Source organism: Tenrec ecaudatus, chromosome 5 (genome assembly GCF_050624435.1).
Source record: "Tenrec ecaudatus isolate mTenEca1 chromosome 5, mTenEca1.hap1, whole genome shotgun sequence".
Taxonomy (NCBI): Eukaryota; Metazoa; Chordata; class Mammalia; order Afrosoricida; family Tenrecidae; genus Tenrec; species Tenrec ecaudatus.
Window position 1 is genome coordinate 120,518,838 of NC_134534.1, and position 15,672 is coordinate 120,534,509.

The following is a 15,672-nucleotide window of genomic DNA, read 5'->3' on the forward strand; positions in this document are numbered from 1 at the left end:
GTGACCACGAGGTGACAAAGGGATCCGGTAGCAGGCATAAAGAACAAAAATGTCATATCATTATGAATGAGGGTGAATGCAGAGTGGAGACTCCAAGCCCATCTGTAGTCAACTAGATACCCCTTTACAAAAGGGTTGTGTGGAGGAGATGAGCCAGTCAGGGTGCAGGGTATCAACAATGAAACATACAACTTTGCTCTAGTTCTTAAATGCTTCCTGTCCCCCACTATCATGATCCCAATTATAACTTTAAAACCTGGCTAGACCAGAGGATGTACATTGGTATAGATAGGAACTGGAAACACAGGGAATCAAGAACAGATGATTCCTTCAGGACCAGTGCTGAGAGTGGCAATACCTGGAGGGTGGAAGGAAGGTGGGGTAGAAAGGAGTAACCGATTATAAGGATCTACATATAACCTCCTCCCTGGGGGATGGACAACAGAAAAGTGGGTGAAGATAGACATCAGACAGTGTAAGACATGACCAAATAATAATTTATAAATGATCATGGGTTCATGAGGGAGGGGAGAGCAGCGAGGGAGAGGGAAAAATGTGGCACTGATATCAAGGGCTCAAGTAGAAATAAAATATCTTGAGAATGATGATGGCAACAAATGTACAAATGTGCCCGACACAATGGGTGAATTGTGATAAGAATTGTACGAGCCCCAATAAAATGATTTTTTTTAAAAAGCTCATTTGGTTACTAGAAGGTGTATGCTAAGAAATGACTTCAGTGAGAGGCATTAATAGAGAAAATGGCAGTTATATAGGGGATGATAAATTCAGGGTTTTATCTGGGCTCGACTTCTAATGATAAATTTTCTGATTTGGATACATCAACTTTATTTATATGTTGCAGAAAACTTCACAAAAAGCTATGAAGATTTCTCTGTAAGGTTTTTCTGTAAGACTATACAGAACACTTTTATTTATAAAAAAATCTTGGCGTTTATAACAAAATCTTGGACCTATAGGTTAAATGACCCTTTCACAGGGGTTGCCTAAGACCATCAGAAAACACAAATATTTCCCAATATGTAATTACATATTTTTGTGATTAATCACTATGCTTTAATTATGTTTAATTGTGTTCAATTTTTATCAATGAAAATACATCCTTCATATCAGATATTTACATCACAATTCATAACAGTAGCAAAATTACTGTTATGAAGTAGCAACAAAAATAATTTTATGGTTGGGGGGGTCACCACAACATGAGGAACTGTATTAAAGGGTCATGGCATTAGGAAGGTTGAGATCCACTGCATTAGAGAGACTTGGTTTGAATTCTGGCCATTGACCCTCATACATGGACACTGTTCAGTGGTATTTGTGTTGCTATAATGCTAAACAGGTCTTAGAGAAGCTTCTAGTCAAGATGGATTAAGAAGTAAGTCCTGGTGTCTATTTTTGAAAGATAATCTGATCCCACTATGCATTGGGGTCACTTTGGCAGAAGACTTATCTGACAAAAGCTGGCAATTAGTTCTTACTGGTTAGCTCTGGAGTTACCAAGGCTTGCCTTCTCACTGAAGATTGTTTTGGATAATAGTCTTGACTTTGAAATGGAAAGTTTGACTTGGCTTTGTCTTTGCACTGCAGGTGCCTTGCCTTTGGCAGTGTGACTTTATTTCAGGTGAAGATGCTTTTGCCTTCTCTGCTGTTGTTGCTCTTAGGTGCCATCAAACCAGTTCCAACCCCTAGATCCCTGTGTAAAACAGAAGGAAACACTGTCTAGTCCTGAGCCATCCTCACAATTCTCATGTTTGACCCCATTGTGGGCGCTAATGAGGCCTCTTTTCTTTCTTTCTTTCCTTTCCTTTTACTTCTCCTTTTTTCCTGTCAAATCATGGCTGTCAAACCAGTGAACAATGCCTCTAGCAGCCACACCTGGCTTTACTTTATACAGATAGTCTCAACTTATTCAAGTCTCAACAATGCCTCTAGCAGCCACACCTGGCTTTACTTTATACAGATAGCCTCAACCTCATTGTTAGGTTACAACAAACTACACTTAAAAATGCCATTGGTTTGGTTTGCTTGTTTCTTTTTTTTTTTTTAGTACATCTTATGGTTCGTAGTATGTACTGCATACAAGGTTACATTGCATACTTTGTTGATGATATCATTCTCAGATGCTCACTGGAAGATTTTATGATGCTCTTCAATGTCATGACTCATTCTTATGAATCTGGTGAAACCCCCCTGACTCTGGAGATTTAGTCATCTTTCAGCTGAAATCACTCTCATGTAAAAATAATTGACCCTTGAAATCAACAGGGCAGCATTTACCCAGGGACAATATTAGAAGGATTAGGAAAGAAGATATGGAAATAGGAATACACGTGAAAAAGTGGGATACCTGGCAGTACATTGTGGTACCTGAGATAGATACGTTGAAAAAAATGCTTGTGAATTGTTGAATGTAAAACTGATTATTTGCTCCATAAATTTTCACTAATTCTCAATAAAATGTATTTTTAAAAGAGTAAAATAACAAAATACTGGCTTATATTAAGGAATAATAATGGAAATATTAAAAAGAAAAATCAAATGATACCAGACTGATTTATGATGGAGTCATCTGAACAGAACCCCATTACTTCTTGGGGAGTATTTACAATCCTATCGTTTCTTACAACTGCACATAAATTTGTCTAAAATATTGTAGAAATATCTCAGTTTTAGAGTAAAATATGTCTGGGTTTAAGTCCCAGTTTTCCATTTCCTAGCTTATAAGGTAGTGAAAGAATTCTTTAAACTCTAAAACTAAAACCCAAACTCACTGCCATCGAGCTCATGACTCATGCTGACCTTTTAGGACAGAGCAGAAGTGCCCCTCAGAGTTCTGAGACAGTAAATCTCTATGGGAGCAGATGGCGTCACCTTTCTCCCTGAGAGCAGCTAGCTGGTGGTTTGGAAATGCTCACCTTGCGGTAAACAGCATAATATTTAACCCACTCACTAGGGTAATGATTAATATTATTTTTAAAAATTGCTTCAAATTTAGGGGGGAAATCACATAAAAGTGTTAGTGCTCTTCCTGGAAAACAGGGAACATTGTTTTCAATTCTAAATTGCTTGGGCTACAAGTATTATTGTTACTAATTCTGAAAGGAACGTGATAACCTGTAATGCTTGTTGCCCAGTCAGTGCTGATCCACAGTGACTCACTGTGTGTCGGAGTAGAGCAGGGCTCAATAGAGTTCTCGATATCTGAGTTTTACATGTACTTTTCCAGGTCTCTCTTCCTGGGCACTTATAGGTAGACCCTAACTTCCAAATGAGTGGTTAGTAGCTGAACATGTTACCCATTTGCACCACCCTGAGCCTTCCCTGCAGTTAGTATTTTCAGAGTATGTTCTCTATGATACGCTCTTTGATGGGTTCTTTGCAGGAATTGTCTCATTTCAACTGTGAGAAGAGAATTATCTTCATTGTGATTTTATAGATGAGATACCCGAGACTGGAGGAAACATTACATTCTTACCATAAGACAAAGCAGTTAAATGACAGAGCTAAGAATATAATCTATTTCTTGCCAATTTTACAATCTGCTCTTTCTAACTTCCATATTTCTTTATTTTTCTATAAGAATCCCTTAAGGATGTGGTGGCTGCTAACTGCAAAGTTTGGTGGTTTGAACCCACACACTGCGCTGTGGGAGAAAGATGAGACACTCTCTTTTCATAATGTTCTAACACCCCAGAAATCCTGGGGAGCAGTCCCCATCAGTCAGAATTGAATTGTCGGCAGTGGGTTTGAGATAGATAGATAGATAGATAGATAGATAGATAGATAGATAGATAGATAGATAGATAGATATTCCTGGACTTTTGCTAGATGTTTAAATAATAATTTATTCTGATGAGTCTACATATATAAACGGGTCTGTTTGTTAAATTAACATAGAAATATAGCCATAGAGAACATAATTTTCAAAATCACATGAAATTTCTGCTTCTGAAAGCTACTTTTGGGATTATTTCCATCCAATTTTGTGTAATAAAACTACAATAATGATTATTATATATTTACAATTTTATACCAAGCTTTTGCACTTATGATAAATACTTTCCATCTTTCTTTGGAGCCTTCACAAATGGCATTTTAATGGTAGCATAATTCAGTAAATGCTGACTGATGCTTATGTATCATTAACAACCAGAGCAGATCAGCTATGCAGTAGTCAAAAGGACTGTGTCATTAATGGCATTAAAAATTCTAAATATAATAAAAGGAGGATAAAAATTTATATGGTATACTCATATGCTGGAAAATATTTGTATGACATTAAAATGGGTGAGAGGTTCAGTGCATTAATCACTGATTGGATTTGGGCAAGTTGCTTGTTATCCTTGTGGCCTATTAAAGAACGACCTAAAACTAATCATAAAGTACACGCTCCAGTTGTACGATGGTCCCGGTCTGCCTCTCAGTAGTGGCAGAACTGAAAACATTCCCTTGCATATGAAGCTGCCGTTGTTAGTTATTTACTCATGGCAACCTTACATGTGCTGGTTGGAACTTCTCCAGAGGATTCTAAAAGCTGTGGCCTGTCAGAAGCAAGATTGCCAGGCCTGTCTTCAAGGCACCTCTGGGCTTGGAACCCAATCTTCCAACTCAAACTCAGACCAGTTTCACCGCCCTTGAGTTCCTTGTGACGCATAGGGACCCTCGTAGGGTCGAACTGCTGACTCGGTGTTACTAGAGCTTCTGATTTTTAAAGATAAGCTGTGAGTTTAGATTTTCATATTTAACGTTGGAAAAGACTTTTTAAACTATTAAATTGCTAAGACAACTACACGAAATATATAAAATGGCTTTAAAATGTTTGTGGTAATATAGCATTAAAAGATCATGGAATTTTCCACAAACTTTTTAAAGCCCCTGCTGTGCATGTCCTTGCATAAGGATTCCTGGTGGCTTACAAATTGGGCTGCTTCCAGCAAGGTCAGCTGTTTGAACTCTCCAGCCATTCCTTCCACCAGGGGGCAGTTCTACTCTGTCTACTCTGCCCTAGAGCATCCCTGTGAGTACGAACTGATTGGTGCAGAGTAATTGTTAACCACTTCAGGTGAGCTACACCCTGTCCAGGACCTGGACCACAGTCTCCATCACCACCTATCATCTACCAGCTTTTTTCACACAGGTCCATCTCAACCTGACCTTGTAACATTGTATCTAAAATTAGCTGAAGATAAACTACAAGGTTGAATATTTTATCCTTATTTAAAAAATTAGTTTTAGTTATTTTATTGGGAGCTCTTACAGCTAGCATAAGCTTCAATGGTTCTGTCACATTAAGCAGAATTACACAATTGCTACCATAATCAGTCTCAAAACATTCTCTTTCATCTAGAACCCCTTGATATCCACTCTCCTTTACTTCTTGCTCCAGCAATTGATGCTGCTATGTGATTTAAATATTACAAATTCGGTATAACCCCTTATCCATTAATGAAACCATACATGATTGGTCTTTAATTAGAAACCATTTAAGGGAAACATCTAATTAGATAACAAACAGCTAAAAACAGAGATCTTCAATACTTTTATACATAGTCTTGGCTCTGGATTAACTGTTTGGCTTTTTGTTACTATTTTGGTCTTTGTAACGGCTTGCAGTTTGTGCAGAGAGCCTCAGAATGTAGAGAAAGATCTGTGTCACTTACGTAGCCCTTTCTAATTTAATACACAGTACAAAAGGGGGAACTGTGGTAAACTAATGGATTAGATGAGAATGTAATGCAGTTTAATCATCCATGCTAATAATTATGGGTCTAGAAAGCCAACTCTGCTAGGGGAAGACCCTCACGGTTATGGGATACAAATAAATCTTAATATGCATTTTCATGTTAGGACAGTCCCTCCAACAACCTCCCATAAAGGAACTGTCACAAAGGAGCTAACATAGATAAATCATTCCTCCATCTGGCTATTCTCTGCCTGGAAGTTGTCTGTAGATAAGAGGAGTCAGGTTCTATAGGTGAATCCACTGTAAAATGTAGCAACCCCCAGGGGTGGTGGTGGTGGTGGTGGAGGGGGCTCAGGAGCATTCAAGGTCAGCTAGCACTAGGTTAAGACAATGATCCATTCACCTTAATGCTTGCTATGTTATTGCTTATTTGATATTACCCATTGACCATGTAATATGTTATCTGTATACGTTTATGCCTTATAAAAGATCTGTAAGCCCATTATATGTATCCATTGTCCTTTTAGTATCAATAACAGCACCACGAAGAAATAAAACACTGAAGACTTCTATGTCTGAGATTCTATTTTGCCTAAGAAATAATTAAAATGTGATACTGATTCCAAAAGCAGCACATTAAACAGTTCAATCAGGAAATATTGGATATCTTTTAGTGGTTAATTGAACTTCATTTGAATTCAATTCCTAATTCCACTGGTTTCACACCCTGCCATTGTACTGACTTTGGGCCTTGGCAATAAGCAAGGGTTTATGTAAAGCTGTTTTGTGCATTTAGTTACCATAAACAGTCATTCATAATATGTTCTCCTTTGTAGCAAACTTTATGAAGTGAGTCATCGATGGTAGAAATGGCCTCAACTAGATGAAAGAAATGGAGCATTTAACTAATTTGTGACAAGCCCACACATGGCCAGAAAAATAAAACCCTTCCCCAAATTAGTTGAAGACAGACCACCAGATTGGATGCTTTCCTCATATTAGAAAGAAAGAAAGAAAGGACGGAAGAAAGAAAGAAAGAAAGGATTCAATTGACACCTTTTAACATTAGTTTTTTATCTGTCTGTCGACAACAAAATGAATTTTCTTAGTCAAAGCAGGGACAAAAGACAAGGTTTCAACTACGTGGAGCTTTTAGGATGCGGAACTTGCAGTAGTTCTGGGAATAAGGGATCTTGTGGCAGCTATCAGGATTAAAAACAGCAATGTCAGAATAAAATAGCTACAATAATACACATTTAAAGGATTCTCGACAATGTTTCCTGTTTTTCCCTTTCCCAAAACTCTTGCATCTGGCCAAGATGAGCAATCTATAAACTGACTCCTAAACATCTTTGGGTGGGTTAAAGCTGCCAACCCTTCAGTTAGTGGTGAAGTACTTAACAATTTATGCTACCCAGGGACCCCCTCCCAGGTGCCATCCACCCAGGGGATCCTGGGTGTCATCACGACAGGCTTTAATAATATTAAAATACCACAGGTCTTCCAATAAAGATAATTGTTCACTTATCAGAGACTGAGTATAGCATCAGAAGATAGTTCAGTTCAACAAATCTGGAGGATACATCCCCTCCAAGCAAGTGCAGAGTCTTCTGTGAGATTGCTTATCATTACCTCTTCCAATAATTATGGCTATTTCTCATAAACAATGTGAATTACCTCCTGTCTTGGTGTATCTAGTGCTGATAAAACAGAAAAGTTGCATGTACGTCGCTTTAATGAAGAGAAACTTATTTTCTCACAGTTCAGGATGCTGGAAGTTGGAATTCAGAGCACCAGGTCCACCTATGGGTCCTACGGAGAAGTCTTTGTCTTCTTTCACTTTCTGTTTGTAGATTCCTTGGCAATCTTCCTGGGCTCTGACAGCTAACTTCCCTACCCATTCTTGTTTGCGCCAATGCCCAATCTGCTCACATAATAGTTTAAAAGCAATTTTAAAACAACAGCAACAAAAAGCACCTGCTTAAAATACACCCAATCCTAATAATTGCATCATAAACATAGAAAAGAAAATCTTGTTCCCTAATAAGATTACAACCACAAGTATGCCAAACACCCACTGCCATTAAGGCAATTCCAACTCACCTCAACTGTATAGGATAGAGTAGAATCACACACATAAGGTTAGGACACAATTCAGTCTATGAACACCTTTTATTTAGGGTTTACAAAGAAATGATTAAAATTTTAATCTGTGTTATTAATAAGTAAATGATTAATGTGGAATTAATCTATCTCACCTTTGAAAGGCCACTTTAAAAAAATAAGGCCTTTTTCCAGCTCCCTCGTTTGAGGGCAATTTGCTTAATTCATATTCTGATTTTCTTGCAGGTGTGCCAGTGAGTCCATTCTGATTTTTGTGGCCCTGAAGGACTGTGGTACACTGCTTTGTTGCAAGGTCTATAGGAGCAGATTGCTAAACTTTCTCCCTTGAAGCAGCTAGTTTCAAAATACTGCCTTCCGGATTAGTTGCTGAGTGCGTCGCTATGTGCCACCAAAGTTCCTTGGGAGGAGAACAGGTTGGCAGTAAGTAAAACAAGCACTTTTTTTTCCCTCTCTACCATATCGTGGTTGTATATGGAGAAACAATTATTGAATTATTTCCATGTTTTCTGTTCCTTAAAGTATAGGTAAGGCAAATACTTGCAAAAATTTGATGAGAATTTTTGAAATTTAAGGGACGAATTATTTTAAGATCTGAAGAAAATTCCTAAGGGATTGACTTATCCAGTAACTACTATATGACAGATTTTGTCTATCATGTTAAAACATGCATTAGACAGACATTTAAGAAAAACAAACATGGACTAGGGACAGGAGTCAAGATGGAATCCACGCAGAATCCCACTCCCAGTGCTCCTGTTGTTAGATCAGAAAATTAAGAGGTAAGGAGTCCAATATGGGGAGGCTGAGACTAAAAATAGATTCACGTACGAGGGTCTTGTTCAAACCTCCCTCTGCGATTCTAGATCATAGAACCATTTGAGAACTTGATTAAATACACGAAGTCCACTGCGTCTACCCAAGGGTTCCACTAATTCCTCACCAGATCCAGCAGGAAGGTGTCTGTCACCCCTTTGTACACCCAAGATCTGTGTAGTAATTTCCCCAGGCTGCTGTCTAAAGGTGGGCATAATCCCAGGCTTGCAGAGAGCCTCCGAGAACTATCCACAAGACCCCCCACTGAGTTGCCTTCTCTGCTATCCTCCCTGCCCTTGCAGTCTGGGATGTTCATTCTCTTTCTCCAGTCAGGCACAGAATGATTACATCACCAACTCCATAGCCCCCGCTCCCCAGCTCCTTGCTTGTTAGCATGGGTAATGATAAATAATTAATCACTACTTTTCAGCAACTGAGGAGCACCTGGGATATTTACCCAGGACATAGCTGTACAGGAGAGAGCCTGGAGTAACACAGGAATGAAGTCAGGGAGAATTCAGATAGCCCCCCCCCCCCAAACAACTGGGATAATCTGGTTTCCCTTTTTTGGGGGACAGCACAACACAGCCCTAATACCAGGACACCTCACATGCCCATTATAAAAAGAAAAACATTTTTTTTAATGTATAGCCATTTCATGAACATTTTTTTTTAATACTTAGAGTTCCAGGCTGTGTTCCTCTCTGTAACTTTGAATGTAAACCTTCAGAGACCTGGTTCTGATCTATTAACATAACATTAACATAACGAGATAGGAAGACCTCTAATGCCCAGAGCACAGCCTAGGATTTTAACATAACAAAACAGGAAAAGCCAGAGGTTGAAAGACACAGCCCAAACCCAAAGCTGATTCTACAGGAATTGGGCTCCACAGAGTCTTTCAAAGACTGCAAATTGTGGCCAGACAGTCCAGACCAGGCCCATGCCCACACTGCAAGCCTGACCCAACCTGGCCCAGTGACACACCTAGAGTTGTTGGCCTCAGCATATCCGCTGAATCCCGAGACACTTCACCTACACAACAGCCAGAGCCACTACCACGGTAAGCCATAGGAAGTGCCCCAAACTACTCTTACCAGTCACAACAAGAAAGAGTTCAGGGCCCCTAAGTCTCCCAGGAACCGGGTGCCAAGTTCTTCTAAAACAATATGCAGACAGCAAAAGTACCTCAACAGCCTCAACAGAAAAACAAAACACGGCAGTGGAAGAAGTCATAAACCTAATGATGCACATAGACGAAACTGACATTGATCTACAACAAAATGAAATCTTCAGAATGCTTCTTTGAGTAATACAGGATATGAAAGACAACACGGGATAAGGATGCAATGATAGAGAAAATGAAGTCCATGATCGAGGGGATACCACGATAGAGGGGATGAAGTCCATTCACCAAAGGGAAACACAAGAACTAATGGATGAGGTAACAGAAGTAAAACACAAGGTAACAGACTAGAAGAGGTAACACAACTAACAGACTAGAAGAGGAGAATTGTAACAGTGATCTCAAGGACAATCAGGCAGACATCAAAAAAATGGTAAAGAAAGTCAAACAAGATAATCAGAGGTGGAAGAAACCCTGAGAACAAAAACAAAGACAGATGCTATGAAGAGGTACAATATGTGAAGAATTGTCTTCCAGAACAAGACACAATGAAGAAGTCAATAGCTAATATAGTGAGGGGATTCCTGGAAGCAAACTTCTCCCCCTTAATGAATGAGAATCAGATCTTCATCCAGAAAGTACAAAGGACACCAGTTAGACTAAACTCAGGAAGAACTCACCAAGGCACATAAAAGTTAAATTATTCAACTTTGAGGAAACAGAGAACATTTTAAGAGCAACAAGAGATAAAAAAGGCAGTCACATATAATGGTGCTCTTTAAAAATATGCTCAGACCTATCAGCAGATACTACAAAGAGAAGAGAGAATGAAGTAACATCTTCTAAAACTGAAAGAAAAAAACACTAATGCAAGAATCCACTACCCGGATAAACTATCTCTTAAGATAGTTGGTGACAAGAGTCTTCTCAGACAAGGAACACTCAAGGAATATGCCATACAACAACCAACCCTATGGAAAATCCTTGACAACTCACTGTGGTCAGAGGACAAACATCCACCAAGCACAAGCAAGAGACTGCCATATAGTGAACTCCATTCATAAGTTCAATGCACTGAAAACAATTACCAAGATAACATTGCCTCAGAGGGAAAAGAAGGCAAGAATGAAGCCCCTACATAAACACAGCACACTGAGTTGAAAGGAGATGGAAAAACACCCAACACAAGGTATGAGACAATAGCAATTAATCCATAGATAGTGGTAATAACTCGGAAGGTCAACAGTCTCAACTCACCCCTTAAAAAACAAAGGTTAGAAAACTGGCTCAGAAAACACAACCCATCAATCTGTTGCCTGCAAAAGACACATCTTAAGCTTGCAGCCAAAAAAAGACTAGGAATAAATGGCTGCTGGAAAATATACCAGGCAAACAGTAACTTAAAAAAAAAGCAGGGGTTGCAATCCTAACCTATGACAAAATTGACCCATAATGAGACAAGGGTGGGCACCATATAATGCTCAAAGGATCAGTAGATTGGAACCAGTAAGCATAATAATCATATACGTGCAAAATGAGAGATCAGTGAAATCTGTCAAATTATTCAAAAGATGAAAAGAGAAATCACAGACTGAACAATCATAGTAGGTGACTTTACTACACTGCTTCCAGAGAAAGAGAGATCACTAGGAAAGAAGCTCAGCAAAGAGGCTACAGAAGTAAATACCATAATTAGGCAAATGAACCTGACATATAGCACTATAAATAGACATTTACAGCGCCCTGAATCCTACTGTAAACAAATTCACATCATTTTCAAGTGCACTCGGCTCATTTTAAAAAATAGACCACATGCTGAGACACAAGTCAAGTCTGAGTAAACTCAAACACATAGAGATAACTCAGAGGTCCCTCTCAGACCACAATGCCATAAAGCTAGAGATCAACAAAAGGATGGCCAGAAAGACAAGGACAAACAACTGGAGCATGAATAATGATCTTCTGCACCACGAATGTGTACTGACCCACATTTGAGAGGAAATTAGAAAGTTTCTAGAACCTAATGAGAATGGGAATACAACGTACCAAAACCTACGGAATAAAGCTAAAGCAATTATCAGAGGAAGTTTGATAGTGATCAATGTATATATGAAAAAGGAAGAGTGACTCAAGACTGATATGCTATCACAAAACCTCCAGCAACTAGAACAGAGTCAACAGAACAATCCTTCCAATAGCAAAAGAAAGTAAATAATAAAAATCAGGGCAGAGTTAAACTAGTGGGAAGACAAGATATGATGCAAAAAAAATCAACTCAGCAAAAAAAGATGATTCTTTGACAGGATCAACAGAATCAATAGAGCGGTGGCAAACCTAACCAAGGAAAGTAAGGAGCAAATATCAACATCCAGGATGAGGGATGAAACTGGGGAAATCACAATGAACTGCAACAAGATTAAAAGGTAATCACAGAGTACTATGAAAGTCTATATTTTAATGAATTCAACAACATTGAAACCATGGACAAATGCTTAGAAAAACAATCTCTCCCTAGATTATCCCAGATAGCGGTCTAGAATCTTAACAGACCTATACCAAAAGAAGGAATGCATATGGTTATCAATAAACAACCAACAAAAAGTCCTTGAACCAGACGGCTTCACAGGAAAATTCTACCAAGCATTTAGAGATAAGCTGCCACCGGTCCTCCACAAATTATTCCAGAGCATAGTAAAAGATGGCAGACTCCAAAACTCAATCTACAAAGCCAGCATATCTTTGATACCCAAACAGGGCAAGAATCCCACAGTTATAGAGAACTAAAGACTGATATGTTTAATGAACACAGATGCAAACATCCCGAACAAAATATTGGCCAATAAAATACAAAAGTATATAAAACATATCATCCATCATGATCAGGTGGGATTCATTCCAGGGATGCAGGGATGGTTTAACATCTGAAAGTTCATCAATATTATTTACCACATTTATAAGAAAAGGGATAAGAATAACATGATAATATCAATTGACACATAAAAAGCATTTGACAACACCCAACACCCATTCCTAATTATGACACTCAAAAAGATAGGGATGGAAGAGGAGTTCCTCAAGTTAATACAAGCTATTTATGAAAAACAAATAGCCAACATCATAGTCAACTGAAATAAGACTAACACAAGCCCACTGAAAAAGGGGACCAGACAAGGATGCCCCTTGTTCCCACTTCTTTTCAACATCATACTGGAAGGTCCTAGGTAACAACATAAGGCAGTGGAAGGACATTAAAGCTATCCATCTGGGAGAGGAGGAGGTGAAACTATCACTTTTTTCAGATGACATGATTCTATACATTGAAAACCTTAAAGATCCACAACAGTGATAGAGGAATATGGAAGGGTAGCAGGATACCAGATCAAGAAACAGAAGTCTATTGGACAAGATCACAGAAGAGGCTATCAAGAAAGCAGTATCCTTCACAATAGCCAAGAACAACTGAAATATCTAGGAATATATCTAGCAAAAAAACCCCAAAAGACTTATACAAGGAAAACTGTAGAAAACCCTACTACAGCGCCCCACAAAACCTCCAAAAATGGAAGAATATTCCATGCTATTGGATCAGAAGACAATACAGTAAAGATGTCAATCTTACCGAAAGTACTATATAAGTTTAATGCTATCCTGATTCAAATACCAAAAACCTTCTTTAATGAATTGGAAAAACTGACCACCAATTTCATATGGAGAAGGAAGAAGTGTAGAATTAGCAGAGAACTCCTCAAGAAGAAGGACAAAGGCAAAGGGCTCGCCTTAACTGACTTTAACACCTACTATACAGCCAAAGTGGTTGAAACAGTGTTGTACTGGAATAGTAACAGCTATTCAGACCGATGGTAAAGAACAGAAAACCCAGAAATAAACCATCAGCATATAGACACCTCATCTTTGACAAGGGCCCCAAAAGCATCAAGTGGGAGGTGGATGCCCTGTTTAACAAGTGGTGCTGGAAACAATGGATGCCCACCTGTACAAAAATGAAACAAGACCCTTATCTCACCCCATACACAAGAAGAAAAGCAAGGTGGATAACTGACCTAAAAGTAAAACCCCAAACTATCAGTACCATCAATGAAGGAATCAGGACAAAACTAAGAAACTTGGCTCAGGGCTACATAGGCTAATTGCAATAGGAAAGGGTACACACACAGATGAAGCTGAAATCGACAAATGGCATATACTAAGGATAAAACACCTGTGTATGTTGAAAGACTTCACCAAGAGAGTGGTAAGAGTACTCACAGAGTAGGAGTAGAGTTTTAGCAATGACACCGCAGACAAAGGGCTTATAAATAAAATCTATACTACCCTTCTATCCTGCAAAAGGAAGAAAACAGTTAACCCCCTGAGGAAGTGGGTAGAAGACCTGAACAGAAATTTCACTGGGGAGGAGACCTGAATGGTCAATGAACATCTGAGAAAATGCTCCTGATCATTAGTCATCAGAGAAATAAATCATTAAAACAATTATGAGATACATAAGACCTAACACCCTTGACAATAGTCCAAATCAGAGAACTATAAATGTTGGAGGGGATGTGGCAAGATAAGAACTCTCTGCCATTGCTGGTGGTCATGTGGAAAGCTAACTGGCAATATTGAAAGTAAATGGAAAGTGAGCTACCTTATGATCTAGCAATCCCTGGCATATACCCAGAAGAGGTAAGAAATAGATCATGACCAGTGGTCTGCATTCCAATGTTCATTGTAGCACAATTCACAATCACAAAGAATTAGAAATGACCTAAATTTCCATTGATCGATGAGTGGATTAGAAAACTCAGGTACATACACACAGTGGAGTACTATGCATCACTAAAATGAACCGAAAGTCATATGAAGCACATTGTCTTATGAAGAGTTGGAGGAAATGCTGCTAAGCCAAGTTAGCCAATCATAAAAGGACAAGGACAACATGAGTCCACTGAGGTAAGTACAATCAGTACAGTAGGTACAGAAGAAAAGCCACTCATCTCACACTTTATGGGTTAAGGTACAGGCAATCAGGCAGGGGACAGACCAAAACCAAGGATGTACATGTAATTCCTACACAAAGAAGGGGAAAGGGGTGGGGGGGAAAGGGAAAAAAAAGAGGGAGACAATGGCACTGAGGTAGTAGGGACCCATCGGTACAGGAGGAGGGTACTGTTTATATCTCCACAGAAATGGGAGGGTGAGTGCAGACCCCACCATGGTGCACCAAAACCTTGAGGGCAATGTAACCACAAGGAGCAACTCATGAACAGAGAGGTCCACAGGGCAGGTCCCAAGCAGAGCCAAACTGACCCCCTACTTAGAAATATGTGCTACAGAGGATAATAGTAACCTCACAGAGCCTACCATGCCCACACAGAAGCAACCCACGAAGGAAAAAGAGGGAACAAGGGATTAGACCCCATATTGGCACACCAAGCCCTGAGGATGACATCCCTGCACTGAGCTGCTAAGGCACAGAGAGGACTTTAGGGCCGACAACTGCTCAAGAGATCACGTCACCTCTCTGGAGCATAGTGAGACAGAGGACAATACTGGGGACACACGGCAGGGAGTGAGTCCAGTATGACCACGTTCACAGGGAGTGAACCTAGAAGGGTACATAACAGAGCAGCAAGGGGAGCCAAGCCAAGCCACACACACCCCTGAAGAACCCCCAAAATAGACTTCAGGCTAGGAGGGGCAGTTTCTGGACCCCACTCTCAACCAGGACTGGTAGGGAGAGAGTCACAAAGGTCAGTAGACAGACCTGAATCATGTTGCTTTTTTGTTTTTAGCTAGTTTTTTTCCTCTTTTAATTCAATATTTTGTGTTCTTTTTGTTTTCTCACTGTTATTGTTGTTTTGCCTTGGAAACCGCTTATGGGGTCGCTACGAGTCATCTG

At 39.4% G+C, this 15,672-nt stretch overlaps 1 protein-coding gene across 1 annotated transcript in view; it reads right to left on the minus strand.

The window, feature by feature from the left end:
- The window catches only part of CNTN4 (contactin 4), a 626,036-nt gene that overhangs the window by 463,108 nt on the left and 147,256 nt on the right, over nucleotides 1-15,672 (minus strand). The gene's annotated exons all lie outside the window — the stretch shown is intronic.